The sequence below is a fragment of the Anastrepha ludens genome, chromosome 3 (assembly GCF_028408465.1).
Source record: "Anastrepha ludens isolate Willacy chromosome 3, idAnaLude1.1, whole genome shotgun sequence".
NCBI lineage: Eukaryota > Metazoa > Arthropoda > Insecta > Diptera > Tephritidae > Anastrepha > Anastrepha ludens.
Window position 1 is genome coordinate 131,845,716 of NC_071499.1, and position 26,622 is coordinate 131,872,337.

Here is a 26,622-nt window from a genome sequence, read left to right on the forward strand (position 1 = left end):
TAAATTTGAAAAATTTAAAAAATATCACATTAAGATGCGGTGACGTTGCCTGAAGCACACATCCCACACACCTTTCTGGGTATAATCCTGAAGTGGCGGTCCTTGGAAACCCATCACTTCGTGGCATTCTATGGTAACAGTTTAATACGGATGGTTGTTGCGGCGTGCAGTGGCCATTTCAGCCTGTATATTACACAGCTCACTTTTTTCTTATCAGCATCAACTCACTAAACCACCACGTGATCACATTACATGAAAAGAGCGCATGATCTACCGGTGATTAAACACAAATCACACCAATACCTTCACATCAACTGTCTACTACCTCACCTGATTGTAGTTGACTTTATCATCCCGTGGTACCAACTGGCTAGATTATATGACATCAAAATAAAAACTGCTCATTTGGATGCAATAAATCTTGGAAATACTGCACACTCACACTATCTGTTCTCAAATGTATTTTTAGTGAATTTTTGTCTGAGAGTTTTCTGTATATAAGATTGGCAATGCTGTTGTCTTCATTTACCTTTAATAGCTAATGGGCATAAGGCACTCAACTTAGTCGAGCACTACAGACACAATAAACAAAATTCTTCGATGTTCTCTTTTCGCATGCCTATTCCAAGTTGACTACAAAGAAGTGGCTATGAACAGGGTTGTTGGGCGCTAAGTTTCTGCCCTTAGAAATTAAACAAATTTTACCAGCATATTTTTGAAGCTACAAAAATCTATTTTGTATTTAAATTCAAACATTTTTTCTAAAAGTTACCTCTGCAAGTTTTACATGGTGCGTATACAAATATGAATTAAATAACACATTTCAGTAACTACAGAAAATGTCTAAAAATTATTTGAATGAAAACTGTCAAACCCTGCCAATGAGTACAATGACCAGCATACGGCGAGAGGAAGCGATCAATTGATAAAACACTCAAAGCACTCATTTATGCTCTTTCATCGCTCAATAGCCGATCCACAAAAAATTGTATGTGGTTGTAAAAGTAATCACGATTTAGTGATCTTCAAGCAGCCAAGTAGCCGCAGGTTCATTGCTAGCAGAGTGGGTTAGCTGAGTAGGTGAAATACGGCTATATTGATATGAAAAAATTTGTTGGAAGATAAAATGTATAGAAAAAGACGAAATTCCTAAAAAAATAAAATATTTGTTTAACAAAATGTATATCTTAATCTATAATTGAACTTAAGTGCACGCTACTAATCTACCAAAAAAACCACAGCGCCTCACAATTTGTTTTGAAGAGGTAACGAGCAAGACCAAATATGCAATAGACAGCGTTGCCAGATAGTTTTAGCTAAGCTTTTGCCCTAATTTAACATTTTCAGAACCTTCAGTATATTAAATGGTTGTCTCCAAAGAGAAGAGCTCACTTGGAAGTAAATATTAATTCGCCCGTTGTTGTACCATTAAACTTAGGAAAAGGGTTGGGAAGGAGTAGTATAAGCGCAATATTTGAAAGAAGATGAGTTTAGTGTAGCACGGTAGTATTCATTTGACGCCTTATATTCAAGCCAAATTGCCTGAACTTCAGTTCCAGGAAAGTAGATGAGGACATTGTGGTAGTGGTTGGAGGCTTGAAAGCTGTGGCTCTGTTAGTCAAGCGCCTTGTGCCCGGTGAGACTTCACGACTTTACAAGCCAATTACGAGAATAAGTTATGGAAGAGAAAATACTCTCGCGCCTCATTTTTCACCAGTTTCTACATATATCAAATTGAATGAAAACACCGTTTAAGATATTTATCGAAAAAGTGCCAATTCTTCAAACGACCTTTTTCAGCTAACAATTACAATTTTCAACATTTTTCTGAGGATTTCGAAAAAAATAAATAAAACGGCTTATCAATCTCAGCAGCATAACAAAACCAGTCGGCAGAGAGAACCATTGCTGCAAAAATATCTACATACATACTATACACACACACAGGCACATACATGAACACACACGGTTGTTGTTCACTCCACCGGGTTGAACGACTAAGCTGGGGGTCGGCAGGTTGCGGATAGCTGGAAGGCCTGTAGTAGCAGGTTAGTTGCGAAATAAGTTTAAGCGAATAAGCAATCCCCGACAATGAGCGGCCAGAAGCGGAGGTTGCGGCTAAATGACACCCCATCCGATGAGGCTTCCGGTGACAGAGGCCCAATGTCGATGACTCTGAGAAATAGTTTCCCCCCAAGCCCCCAAGGCCATGGGGAGCAAAACAAAACAAAAAAAAAAAAATCCAGGCGCGGCGGTTTCCATAATGGACGGCTTCCTGGTCAGCGTCTGTTCACCATGTTAGGTGCGGCTGCTAACTGACCGGTATATGCCGTGGCGCACTGGGAGTCTCTCATCACTTCAAGAACCATCTCTGTTGTTGAAGTGAAGGGAGTGATGTGAGCTTGCTCTGCCGAGGTGTTAGCTGCGGAGTGTATCAGTGACCAGCCCCTTGGGGTCCTGGTCAGGGAGTGTGTATTGGACGCAGAGGTAGTAATATGCGTTGCCCCGGGTGAGCTCCGGTCCGTCCGTGTTTTCCGGGACCGGTAAAGCGAAGAACAGGCCTCAGGGAACTGGGGTAGGGGCACCGTCCCCAAGGGTATACCTGTTCCTGTTTATTTCGGCCCGCCCCCCTACACGCGATGCGCTGGTAAACAAAAAAAGAATGGAAAAATATATGAGAAATACAACAAACAACAGCAGTAACATTTATGGAGCCATTATGGGTAGCGGAAATGAAAGCGTGGAAGAGGCTAACAGAAAGGTACCAGGTGCAAGTGGATCGAGTGATCTACTAGTTGACTAGGCTGGCGAAAATCCTCCACTGAACCCTCCCTGAGGGTGCCAGCTGGTAATAAGTACCACAGTTTTCCTATTTTCAGGAGGTACTTAGCTAAGTTAAGGGTACTATGGGTAGGGTTCGATACTCCTCAATATTACAGCACTACTCAAAGTACCTTTAACGTGGTCGGGGGTGAAGGGCTGGATTAAGGTGTGATGCGACCCGTGCCGAGAATCTGTCAGGCTTGGAGCCCTTCTAATAAATAACCAAGTCTCGAACGGAGATTACGGATAACTGGCGCCCTCCGTAATAACTAGCCTTACCCGTGTAGTTCGGAGCTATGCACGGGCGGACATCCTTTCTCCGACACTCGTGGGTCCAAAATGCAAAGAAACTATCAAAAAATAAATAAAAAAAGGAGATCGGTCCTCCTTCTAATAGACCGACAGGAACAAACAGTTCCGCAACAAGAGCAGCGATCGCACCGAGCTCAAGGAAAACGCCATCCATCGGCTTAATAAGTCGATCTAAACATATAGCGACAGCCTCAGCGAAAGCGAGGACAGCTGACACACTCTCAGAACTGGACACAGGTCCAAGTACAAGTAGGGGTGCACTTGCCCGGCAGTCAACTGCGCTTCAGCCCCCAAAAACGGTCCCGACCGGAAGCAATGCTACTGCTAGCTCCGGTACCGAAGGATGGCCGCTTTTGAGGGTGGTAGACCCAGCGAAAGCGAACTACCAGGATCGCAGAAACGCAGCTAGGCTCCTAAGAAGGGTGCACGAAACTCACCCAAAGGAAGGTGAAATGTCATAGGAGTTGAAAGCGGCGATTGATAGAGCGAAAGCGATCATTCCTGATTTCAACCCCGACTTCAAACCAACACAATCGGCTGCAAAACGACAGCGGTCCTTGGAGGATAATAAGCCAAACGCAAAAAGGCACAAATCAATGGGCGTGACGCCCAGAAGATCATTTGCGGAGGTTGCAAAATACCGCCTTATCATAGGAATCCTGGACGGGAACCACCCGGAAGGTATGATCCCCAAGGCCCAGTGGAAATGGGTCGAGGCCGAGCTAACGAAAGTGGCACTGAAGGTTATTCTGGAGAACCCCGGCCCCTCGCCTGCGTGCGAAGACTTAGGCTGGCACCAAGGCCAGATAAAAATTATAGCATGCGACGACGAGAGATCGGTTCAACTGTATAAAGAGGCCATCTCCAAAGTCGGCGAAGTGTACCCAAATGCCAAGCTAGTGGTCGTGGACAGGAAGGACATTCCGTCCAGGCCGCGAGCAAGGGTTTGGATACCTTCAACCGTCGAAGACCCGAAAGAGATTATGAAGCTCATTCGGGTCTGCAATCCGGACATCCCAACGCAGGAATGGAGGTATGTCAAACCTCTTACCAACAAAAATAGCGCGGAAGAATCGAAAGAGCAGAAGCACGCCACCATGCAGGCTCTCCTGCTCCTCACAGAGAACTCAATCGAACCATTAGCGAAATGCGATGGGCAACTGAGATACGGTTTCGTAAAGGTGAAGCTTCACATTTACAAAACCGACACAGATGCAATTGAGTTCCTCGCCACTAAGGAAGGTGAAAAGCACATGGGCGAACTAGAACCCATGAGCGAAACCGAGCCAATGAGCGAAGACGACCGGCCCACCGAAGAAGAATACGCCTCTTCAGGCTCAGAAATGGGCTTAGGGAGACTGTACTTCGAACGGGATAGTAAGTATTACACACAACAGCGTAAGTATTCCGAAAGGGAACTCTTATGCGAAAGCAAAGAAGACCCAGACATAACGCTAACAGCTGATGCATCTTCTACAGATAAACCTTCATCATTGTAAAGAAGCCTGCCTTGCCCTCCTGGAGCGTCTGGCAGAAGACCAGCCGGACGTAGTCCTCATCCACGAACCCTGGGTACGTAATGGCGAAATCTGCGGTCTGAGGACATCAGGGTATAAAGTATACAAGACCAATTGTGAAGGTACTAAAAGAGCATGCATAATGGCAAAAGCACATCTTAATATATTTATGATTCAAAATTTCAGTAACGCAGATACTACGACGGTTAGCTGGGAAGTGAGCGGAAGCAACATCTGGCTAACCTCGTTCTATTTTGCCGGAGACAACACAGGTGCACTGCCGTCGCCGCTAATAAGAAGCCTTGTGGAAGACTGCAAGGCACACAACCGCAAACTAGCCCTAGGAGGTGATGCCAATGCCCACCATACCGTATGGGGGAGCTCGGATACAAACGAACGAGGTGAGACCCTCTTTAATTATATTATATGTAGCAAGCTTTTAGTGTGTAACAAAGGCAACGAACCTACATTTATTACGCGCAATAGACAAGAAGTTTTTGATATTACGCTAGTTTGTCAATCCCTCTACGGAAAAATGACGCAGTGGAGGGTTCTGAATGAACACTCTTACTCCGATCATCGCTATATAGAAATAAAATTTGGGGGAAACAACTCACGGGCCCCGCCCGCCAGCAGGAACTTGAAAAAGACCAACTGGCATATATATAAACGGGAACTTAAGGAAAGACTTCCAAATTCCCAAAATATTACTATTGAAGACAAAGAATCATTGAACGAACACGTACAAATCCTTACGGAGGTCTGTAGAACTGCGCTAAACAAGGCTTGCCCCTTAATTAAGTATAAGGGGAAGAAAAAGCCGCCCTGGTGGTCAGAAGACCTGTCTACACTAAGAAACGACAGCAGAAGACAGTTTAATAGAGCGAAAGCGACACGAGAGAGTAAAGACTGGGACTGATACTGCTACTACCGTAAGCTAAAAATTTACAAAAAAGAACTTAGGAAAGCGAAAAGGTCTGGTTGGAAAACGTTCTGTGGAGAAATCGAAGGAACCTCAGAGGTCTCCAGACTGCGTAAAATCCTTTCAAAAAAACACTATACCACCGGATACCTCCAAAAACCGGACAGGAGTTGGACTACTTCGAGTGACGAAACTCTGAAGTTGCTAGTGGACACACACTTTCCCAGCAACGAATCATCTAACGTGTTAATCAACAATGGTACAGAAAGACCAAACTCTGACATTGAAGAAATAATCACTGAAACTAGGATAACCTGGGCAGTGAACACGTTCAAACCATTTAAATCACCGGGCCCAGATGGACTATTCCCGGCCCAAATACAATATTCACTCAACTACATCATGGAGTGGCTGACGGCCATATTTAAGGCTGCTCTGAAACTGAAAAGTGTCCCATCAGTATGGAAAGAGGTAAAAGTGGTCTTTATCCCTAAAGCGGGAAAAAGTTCACACACACACCTAGGGATTTCAGGCCAATTAGCCTATCCTCCTTTCTGCTAAAAACATTAGAAAGATTTTTAGAAGCGCATATTAAGGCTAACATCAGTCCTAATAAGCTCAGCATCTCACAACATGCGTACTGTAAAGGGAAATCAACTGAAACAGCACTTAACTCACTTGTTACAGAAATCGAGAAGTCAATGTATAATAAAGAATTCACACTGGTAGCCTTTCTAGATATTGAGGGCGCATTCAACAACATCCTACCGGATAACATAATAAAGGCACTGATGGATTTCGGGATCTCTGGCGCTCTGGTTGAGTTCATCAAAAACATGCTCTTGAGCAGATTTGTGATCGCAACCCTAGGGGCCTCAGAGATCAAGAAAAAAGTTAGCAGAGGAACACCTCAAGGCGGCGTGCTCTCCCGTCTCCTATGGGTGCTGGCACTAAACTCATTGCTAAAGAGCATAGAGGAGAGAGGACAACACGTCGTAGCATATGCGGACGATGTTGCAATGGTAGTAAGGGGGAAATTCCCCAATACACTTTGAGAAGTCATGCAAGATTTACTAAACATGGTCGAAAACTGGTCAAAAGCAAATGGGCTAAGAGTCAACCCCAATAAAACTGAACTCATCCTATTTACCAGGAAGCATAAAATTCCAAATATAGCTCCTCCGACCCTAGGTGGAACGGCACTGTCATTTAGTGATGAGGCCCGCTACTTAGGTCTAATACTAGACCGAAAGCTAACTTGGAAGGCAAATGTCGAAGATAGAGTAAAAAGGGCGACAATAGCACTATACTCTTGTAAACAGCTAATGGGGTCTCTCCCCATCTATCGTATACTGGCTTTACACGGCAATTGTCAGACCAATCCTAACATACGGCATATTAGTATGGTGGCCAGCTTTAGATAAATTGTACATCAAAAGAACCATGGCACACGTACAAAGAATGGCCAGTCTGTGCATCTGCGGGGCCCTCAGAACCACACCCACAGATGCACTAAATATTATGCTTAACATTTTACCAATAGAGCAGTACGGTAAGCAAACAGCTGCCAAAGCAACTCTCAGACTAAGAGAAATCGGCCTACTCAGAACGTACCAAAGAGGGCACTCCTCAATTTTAGAACAATTCCCCTGCATTCCCAGCACAACGGATTTCTGTAGGACCAAGGACATCAATTTCGATAAATCCTTTGTCACAGTATTTCCTTCCAAAGAGGAATGGGATAACGGGCTCATTGTCAAGATAAATGACTTAAACATCTACACAGATGGGTCAAAACTGGACAACCAAGTAGGTGGAGGGGTCTACTCCGACAAACTCGGAGTATGCCAATCATTTCGCTTACCCGATCATTGCATATTAAGGCTAGAAGTCACTGCCATAAAAGAGGGACTTAAAGAAATAAAAACGAGAGTATTATCCGCAAATGAAGTCTTCATTTACTCGGACAGTCAAGCAGCAATAAAAGCGCTGGAATCAAAAACGCACTCGTCAAAAACAGTTCTAGAATGTTTTAAACTACTAGATGACGTATCTAAGCGCTACAAGGTGCACCTTATCTGGGTACCAGACCACAGGAACATCGCAGGAAACTGCAAGGCGGATGAACTTGCAAGAACCGGTACATAGCTCGATCTCGAACCGGATAAGGCGCTGATACCCATGCCCATAGCCACTTGTAAATTACTTATATACAGGGAAACCATTAAAAAGGTAAATACAATCTGGCAAAACCTCACAACATGCGAACTAAGCAGACAGACATGACCGAACTGGAACAGCGGTCGATCGAAGATCTTGCTAAGATTCAACAGAGAATCTATAAGAAAAATGGTAGGTGTTTTAACTGGTCATTGTTTAATAGGCAGCCACGCTAGAAGGTTAGGACTCCCTTACTTCGATTTCTGTAGAAGCTGTCTTAATACAGAAGAAGAGGAAACAGTCAGACACCTTTTATGTGAGTGTGAAAGCCTAGCTATGAGAAGGCTGCGCACTCTCGATACAGCATTTCTAACCGATGTAGCGGACATAGCCCATCAAAAACTAACAAAGCTCTGCTCGTTTATTAAAGCAACCGGATGGTTTGAAAAGGAACACGTAGAGTAAGGATAAGCTCCAGTGGTATCACAATGGACCTGCCGAAGGTCTAAGTGTGTCTTACGACAACCACCCTACCTACCTACCTACCTATTGAGGAGTACAAGACCCCCAAAGGCCGTATAATCACGGGGGCTGATCCCTTTAAGCGTGCACCAAAGCTGAGACGAAGTCCTATCAAGACGCTCAGTGTAGAAAGGCCTGAGAGAGCAAAATCGTCGCCACCTGCGTTGCAAGAAAGTTTACTGAAGCAATGCGTCTACCGCAACGCTCGATTAACAACCACATAAGGGAACTCCTCGAAACGATCACTAAGCTACATTCGAGAGCTCAGGAAGAAGCGAAAAGCAAGGAAGCCAAGCGAAACGTTCTTGGAAGTGTAATGGCTGAAGGAACACCGAAAAGACCACGCGATGATAAGCAGCTGGGCAGAAAAACGCTACCCAAAAAAAGCAAAACCACACATGAAGAGGAACACAAAGTGTCAGCAAGTGCAGACAAAAAAGACAAAGGAGAGAGTAATACCAAGAGTACAAACGGGGCTATGGAAAGTGGCTGGATGAGTGTCAAGCGCAAACCAGCCAAGAAGAAAGTGACAAATAAACCACCCCCGAGGCCGGATGCGATTGTCATTGCGCGTGCCGGAACAATGACGTACAGTGACATTCTCAAGATGGTTAAAAAAGATGATGCCCTGCAAGATCTCGGCGAAAACGTTACGCGCATAAGAAAGACGGCCAAAGGCGAAATCCTGCTTCAATTGAAAAAAGAGCAGATGGCCAATACAGGAGTATACCAGAAGAAGATTGGCAAGGTGCTAGGTGACCAGGTGCAAATCAAGCTCCTAACCCACAAGATGTTGGTGGAGATCCGTGATTTAGATGAAATCACAACCAAAGAGGACATAGGTGAGGCTATACGAACGCAAGTTAACGAGCTTAACCTATTTAGTGAAAACGCAATAAAAAGCGTTAGAGCGGCGTATGCAGCCACGCAAACAGCGGTGATAAGCCTACCAGCACTGGAAGCAATGCGACTGCTTGAGAAGCAAAAACTCAAAATCGGCTGGGGGGTATGCCGCATAAGAGAAAAGCCTGACTTGAGGAGATGCTACAGATGTCTGGAGTATGGGCACCTGGCGAGGGCATGTACAAACGAAGACGACAGAAGCCAGAACTGTCTCAAATGTGGAGAAAAGGGTCACCAAGCGAAAGTATGCGAGAAAAAGCTTGTAAAAGAAATGGAAGAGAAGATACAAGCCATCAGATTGGAAGCAGAAAATGTCCCCTGTATCAAGCGGCGTATATTAAAACGAAAAAATAAGGATTGAGCAGATCAATCTGAACCATTGCGAGGCTGCACAGGAGCTCCTTAAACAAAGGGTACACGAAAATAAGGTGGATGTTGTGCTAGTCAGCGACCAGCATAAAAACCTAAACGTCGGAACGTGGGTCTCGGACAGGAAAAGTAAAGCTGCTATTTGGGCCTGTGGAGGAAATACCCTGCAGGACAAACCGCTCACCGACAGTGATTACTATTCCTGAGCAAAAATATGTGGCATCTATTTCTACAGTTGCTACGCGCCACCGAAACTGACGCAAGTAGAGTTCGAAAACCTACTGGAAGAACTTGTGCAAAACGCTCGTGGTACCACACCAAACGTGATTGCAGGTGATTTCAATGCGTGGGCCTTGGAATGGGATAGCAGATACACCAATAAAAGGGGAGATGCCTTGATTAAGGCATTCTCACTGCTTGATGCGGTTCTGCTAAACACTGGGGGAAAAAACACCTTCGAAGTGAATGGTCGTGCATCAATAATCGACATCACTTACGCCAGCAGGGCTCTAGTACGATCAGCAAGCTGGTAAGTGAGTGATTTTTACAAGCATGGAAAAGAAGCCGTACAGAAAAACCAGAATAAGGGTTGGAGGGTGGAGACGCTAGATAAAGAAATGTTCCAAATCATGCTAGAAAAGAACCCACCTAGCACCAACGATGTGGAAGTACAGGCGGAGCTGCTAGTAAAACATGTTAGCAGAGCTTGCGATGCCGCTATGTGCAGGAAAAGACAGAGCGCTCCCAGAAAGCCTGTATACTGGTGCAACGAGGAGATCAGCACCCTAAGAAGCGAATGCAAAACAGCAAGGCGCCTTTCCCAAAGGAGTTATGGGCTGGCAGAACACTACAGGCTCCGCGAGAACTATAAAAAGAAGCGGAAACAATTAAAAAAAGCCATTAAAAGCAACAAGGCAGCCAGCTTTAAAGAACTGTGCCAGAATGTGGACGAAAACCCGTGGGGTGATGGCTACAAACTTGTTATGGCCAAGGTCAAAGGAGGTAGAGGACAGGCGCCAACTTGCCCCATTCTTTTAGAAAAGATTGTACAGACACTCTTTCCAAAGCAAGACATGCAACCAAGCCAGACCCAGTTCCACGCAGCAGAAAATAGTGTCACAATCAGTGAAGCAGAGGTGATTTTTGCAACGGAAAGTTTTGGCAATGCTAAGGCTCCCGGACCTGACGGCATTCCGAACAAGGCGCGGAAGATCGCTATCAGGCGCAACGCAAAGCCATTTGCAGAACACTTCACCAAGTGTATAAATGAAGGCATGTTTCCGAAAGTATGGAAGAAGCAACAACTAGTCCTACTTCAGAAACCAAATAAGTAAGCGGGTGACCCAAGTTCTTATCGGCCACTTGGAGAAACTAATCTGCACGCGCCTGGAACAGCATCTGGAGAAAGTGCCGGCTGAACTATCCGAACATCAGTTTGGTTTCTGAAAAGGTCGTTCAACCATCGACGCCGTCAGGAGGATGACAAACATTGCAAGTAAGGCTATTGAGGGTGACAGGTGGATGCATGGTGATAAAGAATACTGTGCAGTTGTCACTCTCGATGTCAAGAACGCCTTCAACTCGGCATACTGGACCCATATTATAAAGGCTCTTGAAGAGAAAAAAACGCCAGCATACTTAGTACGGGTTATAAACAGTTATCTGTCGGAAAGAGTACTTCTGTACAATACAGATGAAGGACCTAAGAGATATGCAGTGACGGGCGGAGTACCGCAGGGTTCTGTACTGGGCCCGATGCTATGGAATGTATTATATGATGGGGTACTGCAACTCCCAATGCCGAGGGAAGTGTAAATAATAGGATACGCAGACGACATTGCGTTGACCATAGTCGCCAAAACAATCCCTCAGATTCAGAGTATCTGCAGCGAGGCAACAACAAAGGTCAAACAATAGCTAACGGCGGTTAAACTCCAGCTAGCCGGGCAAAAAACAGAAGCAGTTCTCATTACGAGTAGAAAAAAGTTAGAAACGACCACACTAAACATTGATGGGTTTAACGTCACAACACAGGCGGCACTACGATATTTGGGTGTAATGATCGATGCTCAACTAAGCTACAGGGAGCACATTAAAAAAGCATGCGGAAAGGCAGCCATGGTGACGGCGGCACTGTCAAGAATTATGGCCAACATCGGTGGTCCTACTCAGAGTAGAAGAGCGCTCCTGGCTAAAGTTACCCAGTCTACACTCATGTATGCAGCACCCATATGGGGTAAAGCCCTGATACAGAAAACATACGCGCAGAAGGCGGAAATAGTTTTCAGACTTATTTCCCTTAGAGTTGCCTGTGCTTTCAGGACAGTGTCGTTTGAAGCAGTATGTGTCATATTGGGTATCATGCCACCAAATATAAAGGCCTCTGAACTGGGTAGAGTGTACGACAAAGCCAAAAGCCTAAACAGGCGATTAACGGCGGAAGAGCGTAAAGAAGAAAGACGGGGAAGCATAATTGAGTGGCAAAATAGCTGGGACCTAGCGACAAAAGGGAGATGGACGCATACACTTATCAGAAGCGTACAGGATTGGGTTGAGAGAGGACATGGTGACACAGATTACTACCTCACACAGTTCCTGACTCGGCATGGATGCTATAGAGAGTATCTCCAAAGACTCATCCACGAGGACGCAGCTGACTGCTCGTTCTGCGGCAACGCTAATGAGAACGTGGAACATGTCTTCTTCTCCTGCCCGAGATACGCATCTGAAAGAATGTGCATTGAAGAAGTCATAAAAGAAAAAATAACCCCAGGCAACATTGTAGATCACATTCTGCAGTCGAAGTTGGTGTGGGCCAAGATGAAAGAATGATCCGCAAATGCGTTGCAGGAACTGCGGAAAAAGGAATGGGAACGCAGTAAAGAAAGAAGACAAAGAAGTAATGAAGGGTAGACGGAGAGAGAAATATAAATGAAGAGCCATAATGGCTAGCTTGGCCCTGCGATGCAATGCTTAAACGGCGGTACCGCAGGGCAAACTAAACCTACAGAGGTCGTAGTTAGGGTTTAGTACGTAGGTGTACTGTTTCGTTAGCCCAGTTTAGTAGTAATACTGACTGTGCGTGATCCCGAATGAGGTGCACCCTTAGCGATCAGTATGAATCGTGCATGCCGTCTATATTGACGGTGTCTATGTAAGATTCCCCATTCGGATAAAAAATAAAAAACATACATGAACACATTTTTTTTTTTATCATAAGCAACTCCACCGTCAATGACTTCCTTCTGTTGCATGGCTTTCGGTGAGAGTTTTTTGCCTGATAATGCTCAAGAGAGGCCATCTTCAAGTCAAACTAAATTCGTAAGAGACGATGAAGGCATGAGCTATGATGAAAGCGAGCAACTGGTAGCATCCAACTGATTTATTATGAGCAATGAGTTCGACAGCTGAAGAAGTTCTGAAGATCACTTGCGATCAATTACTGCTACAACTCGACAAGGCAATCAATGCACAAAGTATTAAATATATAATACAAAGGGTGTCATTGGTCGACATTTTCGCGATTTTATGAGAATCTTTCGAAAAATATTTCTATCTGAATTAGTAGTCCCCCAATGTTCTGTGATGAAATTTTTGGGAGTATCCCTAATGCTCTTGGACCGAAACTCGATATGGAACGCGCGGAATTGTTCTGTGTTTTTAGCAGCTGAAAGACTTCAAAGTCACCACACAGAGCAATAATATAGTTCGATTTATTTAAATATTAGTTGTAGTCCCCTACTGTCTACCTTTTGCTTATTAAGCGACAAATATTCTCAACAGTTAAGACCAAAGAAGCCAGCTTAACTTGCTCACCTGTGTGCGGCAGCTATCCGCAACGATACTCTGTAAAGCAAAGTACTGGGAGAGCTAGACCAACAAGGAGTTGGCTAAATGAATGAATGAATGGATGGACGTGCTCGGCTATACTCAGCGTACCGGCGTCTTTCGCTAGCAAGAAAACATGCAAATACCTATGAGCAAACCAAAGCAACTCAAGCTAAAGACCACTCGTCTAAATGCGAGAAAGATACACAGCGACAAGGGAGCAGCAACAGCAACGACCAGCCAGTCCAACAAGTTTTTTCATTGCTTGTCAGTGGCGCTCAGCTCTGTCAGCTCCGGTTGCCGGCGAATGCCTCAGTGGAATTGAGTTGATTTCGTTGCCGAGTTGATCGGCGTGTTGTCTTGCGCTGCGATTTAGTTCAGTTTCTGTCGCTTGGTAAGTTAGAGGTGTGTGCGCGTGCGATTCGTTCTGCTTCAACGATACCTTTAACAGACACCACAACTCAATCGGAGTGCGGGTTAAATGCGTTGAAACGGATGTGTTTGTGTCGCGAATGAATGAATATGAAAAAATGTGACTTGGCTTTGGATGTGCGTGCATTCTGCGATTTCATACAACAAATTTTTTTACTGAAAACAGATTCTAATTTCTGAACGCTAATTAATTATATATAAATAGTTTGTGTGCAGACAGGAAGCTTCTGTTTTGTTGTTAATGTTGTTGTTTATGTTTGTTATTGCTGTTGTTATTAAGATTTCTAGTAAGCATTCCCAGCCCAGCTGGGTCAGATCGGCTGCTTGACTGTTTCGTGCCGCTGAGTGCCAAAGTTGCCTGCAGATTTCACGAAACTGTTGGATTTTTGTTTATTTTTAGACGCTCAGAGCTCAAGCAGCAAAAAGCAAAACCAACCAAGCAGAAACGAATGAGTGACACAAAAGTGAAGGCATATACAAAAACAAAAAGTAGTATATGAATTGTAAAATAAAGTGTGCAGAATGAGAACTGAAGAGTACCAAGCGTAAGATGCGAGCCGCCAACAAAAACATTAGCCCAAAGAAACTGTATAGGAAAACAGCAAAGTGAATAATTAGGAGCAGTAGAAGTAACAGAAACAAAACAAAACATCAGAAAATCATATTTGCTTCTTGTTGGTGGCAGCAACAAAGGGCGGCTGTGGAGATGCTGTAGAATATGGCAATTTTACGAATCCGAGATAGATTTATTAGTCAGAAATGGGAGTAGGGAAAGAATGAGGAATGTAGTAGGGATAAGAAGAGATTTGGCAGGGACAATGAAAAGTAATTATTGACTAAAAGAAAGAGGAACAAATGGCAGTTTTCATTGGCAGGTAAAGTAAAGATTATTACTAAGGAGATTAGTGGCCCAATCTAGAATTTCAAATTTTGTTGAAAGTAGCTGAAATGAAGTTTCATTAAACATTTCCAAGGACATTTGACAAGACAACATAAATTACTTGCACCAGCTTTTGATTTGTGAGCAGAAAGACGTGGCGCTGACAAAGATATTATTTTTTAATTCGGTGAGATATATTCCTTAAGGTTTGGCATGAAATATTAATTTTTAATTTTATAAAAAAAAATTTTAAAATTCAAGAAGAAAGTGCCGAGTCAATTTTTTTCGTAACCTGTCAAAACTGTTCCTCATTCAAGTCTAGGATTATAAAAGATATTAGAGCGATTTACTATTAGAAATTGTGTATTGAAAATTGCTGCTTGCTTTTAAGAAAATTCCGCATGCAGCTACTTTTTACACAAGTCTTATAGTTCCTCAGTCCTACGTAAGAAGTGAACCTGAACCTCTCCCTCGCGAATAAAAAACGGCAGAGGTGTACAGGTACCGCAGCAGCAAATTTAAGTTATAATACTCGTATATTAAACCTCAATGCATGAATTTGAGTATTGACCGGTGACCCACAGCAACGAGAGTTGGGGATTTAATAGCCTAGAGACTCCCTCGATTGCCTCCGATTCAGCCCGAATCAGATCAAAGGTCCTTTGACTGGGTACCCAAACATGATTTAAAAAAAATTTTTTTTATTCTTTTTAAATTAAAAAAATAGCTTATGCTTTAGGCCGCTTTAGAGAAAAGTTAAGACAAACTTCATTTTTTTTTAGTTTTTTATGCCAGAATCGTTGCTTTATTTTATAGATGTACAGATGTACAGATGTACATATATTGAATTCAAGTTACTTTTTTTAATACCATTTTTTACATTTTTTTTAGTAAATATTTTTTTTTATATATTTTAATTTAAATATTTTTCAGAAGTAAATTTCTTTTATGCTACACGAAACAATACAAAATGTACTCACGGAAAACGGCAAATAAAAAAATTTGTTGCACTAAATGACAAAATCTTTATGAAACTATTCTTTAAAGCAATTCTTTCTTTAATTTTAACTTTTTTTTCAACTTACACTCTGAGTTACGATGCCTAAAAATTGTATATACATATAAGAAAAAACTTTTCACGAAATTTTGTTTTAATAAAGAAAAACTTTGTATTAATTTTTCTTTTAAATAAAGAAAAACTTTATTATATTTTTTTAAATGAAACAAAATGCGTTTGGCGATGACATGACTTATTCCTTTTTTATATCAAAAGTCTTTTTAAAATTTTAAATACTCCTGTTTCTTAAATTAATTTTAACAGATTTTTTTAATTTATACTTTTCTAAGAAAACAATTTATGATCAAATTTTGTAAATGCAAATATATGAATTCGGAAATATCAAAAAATCTAAATATGATTGCTTTTTTATTTTGCTTTGATAAGAAAGCGAATCCGTCTGCATTTTCGGTAACCTCCTACAAAAAATCAACTCTCAGCGATTCCTACGCAAATTACAACAGCAAACATTTCACTTTATAAAAATCAAAATGATTTAACATTAATAAACAAAAACAAAATTAAAATATAACTGATAATCTAAATTGCGAGCGGTCAACAATAAGAAGAGGCAAAGAAAAAAACAAAAACAATTTCCCACAGCCTAACAAATGAAGTAATGACAATAATAGCAAATAAACATTAAACAACAACAACAACAATCCGAATGTTCGCACGCACAATCACAGCTCGACGTTGACAAACAGCCAGCCATTAAAGTAGCAACAACAACAAAGTAAAATAACGAAGAATTATAATAAATGAAAGAATTCAAATTAGAAAATAAAGCATTAGACGCATTAGGCATATCAGCTAATCAGTCAATCAATGAATGGAAGGACTGAATAAAAATGCGAAAGTCAAAGTTAAAATTGCACATGCAAATCTTTCCATTTTATCTGTAGGTTTTATAAACCTTTCTGCGGCAATTTTAAATAAAAAAAAAATACTTACAAAAACGAAACAGGCGACATAATCCCTAATAAGTGGGATTAAATCGTCGGCCTATGCCACAAAAGTATTGAATAAAATAGTAACAGAAAATAATAGAATATCTTCTATACAAGATTTCTTAAAAAAGAAGAAAATTGTGCCAAAATTAATCAATAAAAAATTCTCCTCCAATTGTGTAGTTGTGTACCCTGCAAGTGAAAACCGCCAAGTGCATGAGCACTTAAAAAACCCTGTGAAACGCATGCGTAACCGTACTGGGTTGTTATGTTGCCAGCCGCCGTGAGGGTTAGTTCCAAACAACAATAAAAAACGGAAAGACAAGAAAACACCACCTTATCAGAAGTTTGAAAAAAAGGGAAGATTTCCAAAATATTTTTAAAAAAGTTCGTGAGTGCACAAAACGAGCGAGTTTGCAAAACAACCACAAAGTACTAGAAAATCTTCGAAGGGCTTACAAACGCAGACTCCAATTAAGGGTAAGTTTTTCGAGAGCATTTTTCTTTCATTTCTTTTTTTGAGATAAGAACACAAATTGATATACAAAATGAAATAATAAAAAATACCTTAAAAAAAATAAAAAAAAAATAAAGTAAAATTAATAATAAAAAAAATTAATTAAAAAATAAGTAAAGTCAAACTAAATTTAATTAAATGACATAGATATTGAGCGCGCGTATTTTTATTTAATATTACATTTTTTTCCTTATATTTTATAATAATAAATTAAAAATATATATATAAAATATAATGAAAAACAAAATTAAATTAAGATTCTCGTGCTTAGTCACAACGCTGTTGTTACAATGCGACATTTTTTATTGCACTCAAAAAAATTGCAATTGCATAGCTTTCGCCAAAACCTTGCACTGCCATGCAGTTGTTGCAAGCAAACTAAAATCTTTTTGCCTCAGTTACAATTTACCAGACTTTGCTCAATTTCCTTCGATTTCTGTATTATTAATTTTTTTTTGTGTTGCATATTTTCTTATTTTATTCATTTACTGCACTGCCGGACGACAGTATATTTTTTCTCCTTCCACCCAACGCTGCTTTTATTCGTTGTTTTTGTTGTTCGTGCTGCTGCTATTGTAACGGGTAGCATAAGCGTGTTGATGACTGCGTGTTGTTAACCTGTTCAACCAACTAACGGTACTTTCGAAAAGTATTTCAATGCGTCAGCGAGCGCCTGCTCACCTGCCTGCCAGCTCTGTCTCCGACGTCGCTGACAGCCTGCCACCCTCTGCGCAACGCACACCAATTGCCCCACTTTCGTGCCCACTTTGCAACGCTCATAAATACTGGTTTAATTTGCCCATTTTTGGTGTGTTTCGCATGGTTTGGTTTGGGTTTGGTTCGACTTCCATTTCCACTTCGTCATCGTCATCAACAACATTATCTCGGCATCGGCGTCAACGTCGCGCCATCCATTGTAGAGAAGTGGGCTTTATGCTCAGGTTTTGCTTCAGCTAAATTTGGAGTAACAGCCGGCGCAGTGGTCAGCAGTGGCCTGTTGAGGACGAAGTGGCTAGGGAGGTGGACTGACTACCTTGAGTGACCACCTAGTATCAGGACAAAGCAGTGAACTCATCAGCTATGGCTTGGTTACTGGCGTGGTTTTTGCGGACGATCGCCGGCCTGTGCCGCTACGCAGTAATAGCTGTAACTAACTTGTTGTTGTTGTTCGGGTTATTTCTGCATTTTTTGCGCAGTCTGTGTTGCCGCTTTGCCTTAATTGCATCAGCTGGTCATGGAACAAGCGATCCGTGTATTAGTTTCCACTTGTCTGAGGCGAAACGAACAGCGGGCAGAAGCAAACTGGCATTCTTATATAAATGGCTAAAATGAGAATTAACTGGAGGTATAATCAGGGGGTCTCAATTCTTGGTACTTGTGGCGTATATTAAGAAGCTGCGATAGGCTATGGGATAGAAAAGAAGAAAAGATACACAACCTGCAGCTTTTTGATGAAAGAAGTTTTCACTGCACGTGGCAGGAATAGCTTCACTCCAATTATTTCACAAGCAATTGAAAGTGCTTTCAGAAAGATACTTTGATGTAAAAGTTTTATTCGGCTTGTCACCTGCTAAGCCACATGGGACCTCTTTGAATGAAAGGGAAGGGCACTGGGAGGCAAGTATAAATGAGTCGGACTCTATCTTTGTGTCGTACCTTCTCCCATTAAATACTTAAAAATTTGTTTCATGGAGTCATCATCTTGGCTAGACTATGGCTCCAATCCGACTTTAAATTATTCAGATGAAAGTAAAGCCTTGGTGGTCCCTCCTTATTAACAAATATTTTGAAAACTGTAAAAGTTGCATAGAGCTGCATTCATAAGTCTTGCCTCCATCAAAATTTTAAAACCAAAGGAAATTATAAAATCCAGCAAAGCGCTAACTCTTCAACGCCGAGCTAATATTGGTTGAGAAGTTTCAATAGCTGACACTCCTACTTAAGTTTTTTCACCAGATAAATTTTGCCACTTATTCGTAGTTGTAGACTTCATAGGGTTCACTGCAACTGTGTTTAGCCTCTTGGCAAGGAGTGATCCATGTTTTTGCTTTCACCTCTAGCTGAAATAAAAATAGTTACCCATTGTAAGACTTGTCCCAACAGATCTAGTTATTTTGGTGTACCATGTAGCCAGAATGGTCCAAATATCTGTCAGGAAGGGCAACGAGTGTTTGTTTGGCCAATATCTGGCAAACTGGGCCGGAGATTTCACTATGTACTCAAAAACTATTTGTTTTTTTTTTGTTTTTCCTATATATTTGCCTTCAAGCTTCATCCTACCTTCCCACAACAGTCGTTTCTATGCAAGTGAAACGAGCCGGATTTATAGTCGGACAAGGGTTGTACCTTCAGCAGCATTCGTCGAAAATATATTTGGGATTTGATTTGTTTTATGCGGTTACAGTAATTAACTCCAAGTGACGGCAGCAAGTGTTCAAACATTTTTTTTTTCAATCGTACTTTTTATGGGTAGAGTTGAAGAAAAGCTTCCATTTTTGTAGAGCGCATTGATCCCATGTCCAAAAAGGACTTAGTAAAAAATTTTCTTAGGGTTGGAATTAACACCGATAGAGGAGCAATAGAAGTTAGGAAGATAAATTTTTATGTCGTTGTAACTGAAAAACTTTATTAATCTAAACCATTTATTTTCCAATCCTCAACGCTGCAATCATTCATTTTGTTCGCCTATTCGCCACATTAACTTCCAAACATATCGAGAAAATTAGCTTGCGCTTCGAAGCGTTTTGTTGGCCTGCAAATTCTTCGTTTTTTTTTTTTTGTTTTTTGTAGCAGTTCGCAACATTTGTCAGAGCGGTGGGAGCACATTTCCAGCAACTAGACCAGAACGACGATCGGAATGCGCCACAGCGGTTCCCATGAAAAAAGATTAATTTCATCGAGAACATTTCCGTTGGGTGATGCAGCAGGAATAAGAAGAATAAGCAGGAGAAGGGTAGGAAAGATGATTGCCAAAGCAAACGGTAGCACAAATACATGCATGGCATATGACTAGAAGGTACACGCGCTCCATATACGATGACAAGTTGCATGCAAAAACAACAGTACGAGTGCAACAACATGTAGGAAACGGTAACAAAAAATACAAAAAAAAACGATAAAACCAAACAACAAAAATATATTAAAAAAAAACCGATGCGCCACAAAAAGACGCAAGCAATCACTAAGAAAAGTATATATTTCAGGTATATTTGGACGTATGGCTGTGAGGCATGTTGCACGGTGCATAAAGTACTGGGGAAGTTGATAACATTGAAAAATGAGTTGAAGCAAATCACAAATTGACAAGAGGCAGGCAACAGGCAGTAGGCCAAAGGGAGATGTAGAAGCAGAAACAGGGTAACAACAACAAAGCGCAGCTTCTAACAAGCAAATGCAGACAGCAAAGGTAGCAAGCCAAGGTAACTCAGTGTGGAGGAACACAATTGCAACAACAATGCAACGGAAAACAGAACCAACGCTGGCGTACCCAACTCGGCGCATGCAAAGGAAGCAAAACATCTCAACCACATGTAAACATCCATATGTACCCATATATATATGTGTGTGTGTTGGTAAACGAGGAACGGTCAGATAGAGACAATGCAGAGCATAGCTGTTGGTTCTTCTCGACCGATAGTGAGAGCGACTAACAACAAGGCTGTGGAAGCCTTCAGCTGCGCGGTTGGAAAGAATTTTTATGTGAAAGATATTGAGTGAAGGCCAGAAGGTGCGCAAAGAGTGGAGGTGGAGTGTGTGGGTAGACCGAGCAGACAGCGCTGACGGTGGCAAGCAACAGGCTGAACAAGGCGGAAAGTGTTGCCAGATGTTGATTGCCATGGGAAGTGAAACATATTTTTTGAAATGGGGATTTTGAAATTTTCAAAATTTTGCGAAAGTTTGATATTTAGTAATATCTCAAGCTGAATTCGAAAATATTTTGCGACGATTTCGTGACCGAAATATCTGTTGGAATAATATTCGTGAAAAGTCAAACAAATATCCAGCACACTCTCCTTTCGTTCTTCGTAAGACGTGGAATATTAAAATGTGTACAGCTATCACCGACTGCCATGTGATTTAATTCCACAAATGAATGAAAATGTAAAAAAGAAAGTATTGAAATAAATAAAAAAAATTTCGAATGAAAAAATTATTAAAAAAAAACTTCTTAAGTTACCATTTAGTGGCATTTAATGTTTATTCTTATTCTGTTTTATACATTTTTTAGCGAATTAAAAGTTTAAAAATTGTAAATTATATTACAATAAATTTTTGAAAAATTTAATTCTTTAAATTTACTTCAGGCCTATTAATGATTTTCTATCCAAATTTAGAGCTATCGTTTTCGATGCATCCTACAAGTATATTAAAGTTAATTTCATTAAAAATCCACATTGATTTCTTTCGCCGAGAATATTTATTTGAATTTGAATTTTTTTCGCGAGATATTTATTTTGATTTTACTCGATAAATTTTCTCAAATTAGTCCTCATTTCATAACCTCAATCTCGCTGGCAACTCTATTTAAGATGTAGTGAGCACAACTACCCATCCGCAGAAGAATGAAGAAGATGCAGAGCTGCATACAAATGTACATACATATGTATGTGTGCTTGTGAGGTGCACTGCGGCAGAGCAGCTGAATAAGGGGGTACAACGAGCAATTGATGCGCAGAGCTACATTTTTTGTTAGAAGCAGACGAAAACAAATGAAATGTACGAATAAGCGGAAGATTTAGAAGAAATAGAAAATCTGAAAAGTGAATGGAAGAGAAAATTGAAGCGACGACTCACAACTCACAAACGAGAAGAATGCGCCGCCACAAAAGAGGAGGCTTAGTTTTTCTTACCCAGACACGTTTTTCCCACTGGTCAAACGCAACAACAATGAAGTCAGCGCATAGTAACAGTAAGAATAACAAGAACAACAACAACAATAATAATAAAAGCAACAATGAAGATCAGAGTCAATGCAAATGCTTGTTCATGTGGCTATTGTTATCATTGCTGTTGTTGCCAAGATACCTGCTTCAAAGGAAGAAACTAAAATGGTAGAAAAACTAAAGCGGAAAAAAATGTGAAAAATGCAGGCAAAACAATCAACTCTCGCAAACGAATTGCACTGAAGTAACAAAAGTGAGGAAAGAATTTTACAACAATAATAGTAAACAATGCTCGAAGGCAGCGACAACAACAACAAGAAAGTAATAAAAAAGTCATACAAAAACAACTGCGGCAACAACAAATGCAGGGCAGAGTGCAACAAATGCAGCCAAATGACTTTCGAGTAGTTAATAATTACGAAGTGTAGAAAAGGAATAACAACAACAACTATAATAGAGAGCAAAAAAAAGCGAAACTGAAATGCGTACGAGAATCAGAGCCATAATCATTTGCTGCGAAGACGACTGATCTGTTGCCTGGGTCATTATTTTAAGAGTGAATAAATATTTTTGTTTGATAAATGCTGGAGCAGACACAGACATACACATACACACTTGCACATGACTCTAACATAATATCCACTAGGTTATCAGCCGAAATTGGCTTCCCCACCCTAGTGCCAAATACTGACGGGGCGTGGGTGCTTTAAATCCTACTTATATAGGTTTAGCACGAAGGCGGCCCGTACTGTTCTCATTGTGCACCAGCTGTAGAAAACGCAGAACATGTTTTCTTTGTCTGTCCGCGATTTGTGTTCGAAAGGGAGGAATTAAGCACTAGGGTGGGGAAGCCAATTTCGACTGATAACCTAGTGGATATTATGTTAGAGTCAGAAGAACATTGGCCCGCTGTATGTAATATGGCAAAAATAGTAATCTCCAAACTGCATCGCGCTGAACAACAGCGCAGATCTTCATGAAGAGGCAATAGGCCGCTCCCCCTCCCGTGAAGTACTATATACTTAACGGTTGTCCCGCGGGAGGGAAACGGAGCTTGGGTGGGTTTTTAGTGGGTGAGCCGAAAGGTAAGTCTCACACATTTCGGCTTTCAATGCTTTGTGCCACCTCCATAAAAAAAAAAAACAATTGCACATGCCTGCGTGACTTTATCTTTGTTTACACAAAACCATTTCCTCCTTCACGTTTTACCTTCTGCCTCAGTTCTATGTTGATTTGTCTAATAAGTGCTTTCCCTTTTTGTTGCAAGCAAACATTAAAAATCTAATTTGGTTAGTCCACTGCACTCGACGCGATGCGATGCGATAAGCGGGCGCTGCAAGATTGTCTCGGCGCGATGTCTGCTGCTCTTCAAATAACAAAGCAATTTTTCATTTTTGAAAATAACCTTTGCTCACAGTCCGGCCGCTGCTGCTCAAGATGGAGATCTTCTTCTGCTTGCGTTGACAGACTCCGCACTTGAGTTGTACGAGTAATTAAATTTGCATTCTGCGCATACGCAACCGCACATGTTCGTATATATGCATGTATATGTGCACACATGCATCCATTTTTACACGTGCACTCATTGTTGCCTTTGGGCGCTGATCTGCATCGAATGGCACGCACGCAGCCTCAAAATCTCATTTCACGGAAATTTTCAATGGCTGAAATGCTAAACTGGTGTGAAAAAAGTTCGTCAAAAAAAATTACTCAAATAAAAGCAAAACAAAATAAAAACTAAAAATATAAATGAAGAATTTGCCATCAGCGCGCGCAAAGTGCATGTATGTATGTATATATGCTAAGTGCAGCTCCAGACTTTTGCTCCCATTCACAGCACTGATTGAAAAGGCAGCCACATTAGCGGATACGGCCTCAGCCTCAGTCGGTGATGGAATAGAATTTTTGCAAAGTCAGCAGTACGTGAGTCGCAGAGTGCAAGTGAAAAATGCAAATGCATGCATTCATTTGTGTGTGTGTGTGACCGAAATATATACTTACATGCATGCTGCCTTTTCCGTTTAATTTCAATTCGATACGAAAATTCAAGGTCCTCTCTGGAAATTTAATACCCTACGAAAATTCTTTGAAAAACTATTTTGCAAAGTTTCTAATTATTGTTCTGCTCATTCAAATCTCGAAATGCATGCGTATGTATGTATATAATATTAGCAGAGCGATAAATTGCACAGTTTTGACTACTTTTTTTCATGAACACATAGATTAACAACAATAAACTATATAGTTAAAGCTTTATACATAATTTAAACAAAGTGCAACGAATTCACAGTTTAAATTTTAATATAATATATTTAGCCACGACCGCCATAGCCATTTGGTTGGGCTCGCTTTCGTTGCTAACTGGGATATGAAATGCCAAATAAAAGAAAAAGGCTTTTCTAATAGCAGCCATAATGCAAGCCACCGAATGCATTTCTGTCATGAAAATTCTTTCCGAGAAATACTTTTTGTTTTTCAAAATAAGCTTTTAAAATTGGTTTGAAAAGCGCTCCAGCAAGGCGAATCTGCGACATGGTACCCCAAAAAGGAAGGCGAGGAAGAAGACTTCCTGTTTTGGAAGTACCAAGTGCTGCAGGACCTATGAGTGCGCTGGACCTGTCATACGCGCAGTTGGTAATACACTGAATATCTTTTTGTTTTGGCCATACCTACTGAATGTCAGACCTATAGTAAGCAAATAAAATCATAGGCACCTAGTAAGTCCACGTAATCAAATGAGGTTTACATATTCTCTTGGTTGCGAGGTATAAAATATCCGGTAAAGGCAAAAACATTCGCATTCTTACGTATTCACTTTTCACTTTTTGCTGCTAGTTTCTTTCAGAGCTCAAGGCCAAAGTCATACATTTGTATATGGGAAAGTGACGGTTGACTTACTTTCAAATTCCACTCCTCTGTCGATCATCACTTCATGATTTTCGTGTGTTTATTTTTCCGCGTCAAATATGCAGCTCGCACAAAATTTATGTAATAATAAAGAACAATAACAACTATGTAATAAATGTAAAAATAGCGCCAATGAACTTCAAGCTGTCAGCAGGATGCGTAAACAAAAACAAAACCAACGGCAAAGGCAACAAAGATACTAAGGCAACAATAACAAATGCTAACTTCGCGCTACTTTCATACAAACGAGTGCTCGTCCATATATACATGCATAGATAAGAATCTCAACGCTCAGCATGTTGTGCGCATATGTGCGTGTGTGTGTGCGATGTACATTTATAGAAATGTATGCACGCATATGAAGATGCAGCACACGAACTCACAAAGTAGAAAAGATCAAATTTTTATTTTTTTTTTTTTGTAGTCAGAGACAATCGTTCCTTTATTTATAAATATTTTATTATGCGACAAAAGCAAACACATATATTGTAGAATAAATGCAGCGAGTTGCATAAATATTTTCAGCGCTGCCCACAGTCAGATACAATTTCAAGAAAGCTGCCTAGCAGCCAGCTCAGCCAGTGCAACGTCTGGGGGGAGCAGACTGCGGGTGGCGTGGCAGGTGCACCATTACAGATCTGCATTTTTTCTCACTTTGTTGCAGTTGGAAAATCCATGAAATGCATATAGCAGCTCTCAGCCAAGCGGCATAGCGACTTCATGCAAATTAAAAAAACAAAAACTGCCAAGCAAACTGGGTGAAGTTGAAGCTGCGGTGCGAATGCGAACGACCTACGACTGATTGCTTGAGCATTTAGAGACTAAGACTTCTTTGTATGCAAGCTCGCATGGAGAGAATGATACGGCATGCAAAAACAAAAAAAAAATTAAAGAAATAGAAATGTGTGAAAATATTTCAGCTACTTGAAATTAGTTCAAGAAGAACGTGGAGACCGTCAGTTGGACGCAGGTCAAGTGCAGCAGCAGCGATGTTAGCTATGCTGGGAAAAATGTAACTTATGAAGTTTAGCTTTTGTTATGAAAAATCGACAGAAAAGTTCTTGTAAACTTGATTTGAAAATTTCAGATCGACAGGTGGATGTTTGTAAGAAAAATGATATCAAACATTTTTTTTTTAATATATCCTTGGTAGGGTTTTAGCAATTCACTTAATGAAGGTAAGGGCACTTAAGAGAGGAAGAGTAGGGTGTTGTGACCATCAAAGTCAATCATAATCTTTAGAAAGTAGAAACCCGATTCTTGCTCTCTCGTGTGTTTCCAATATGAATGAAGGTCACAATTGATTGCCCATTTCTGCTTCAAAATATTTCTTTAATTTTTTAATTCTTTTATTCCTTGATAATATTATATATACTTTTAGATGTCATTTTTGAGAAGAACTAAAAAAGAACAATAATAAAAAAAAAACATCTCTCTGCACGTATTATCGTTCTTAATCGGAGCAAAGGGGGAAAAAAAGCTCTCCAACGATTTTTGCCAGACGCTATATGTATGTCTAATTTCGTTCCAGGTGGCAAGTTGCTCGTGGGCTTCCTTGTCAGTTCCATTAGAAAGCCAATTTGTTAACATTCCGCCTCCATTTTCGTCTTTTAAGAATATGCAATAAAAGTGCGGTAATT

At 40.9% G+C, this 26,622-nt stretch overlaps 1 protein-coding gene across 3 annotated transcripts in view; it reads left to right on the plus strand.

Moving 5' to 3' along the window:
* The first annotated feature begins 15,997 nt into the window (after positions 1–15,997).
* LOC128859311 (interference hedgehog) overlaps positions 15,998–26,622 on the plus strand; it is a 106,496-nt gene continuing 95,871 nt past the window's right edge. For 2 of the 3 annotated variants that reach the window (XM_054096213.1, XM_054096211.1), the window contains exon 1: positions 16,470–17,155. The gene's annotated coding sequence lies outside the window, so the exon portion shown is untranslated. The other variant, XM_054096212.1, reaches the window with a different exon arrangement.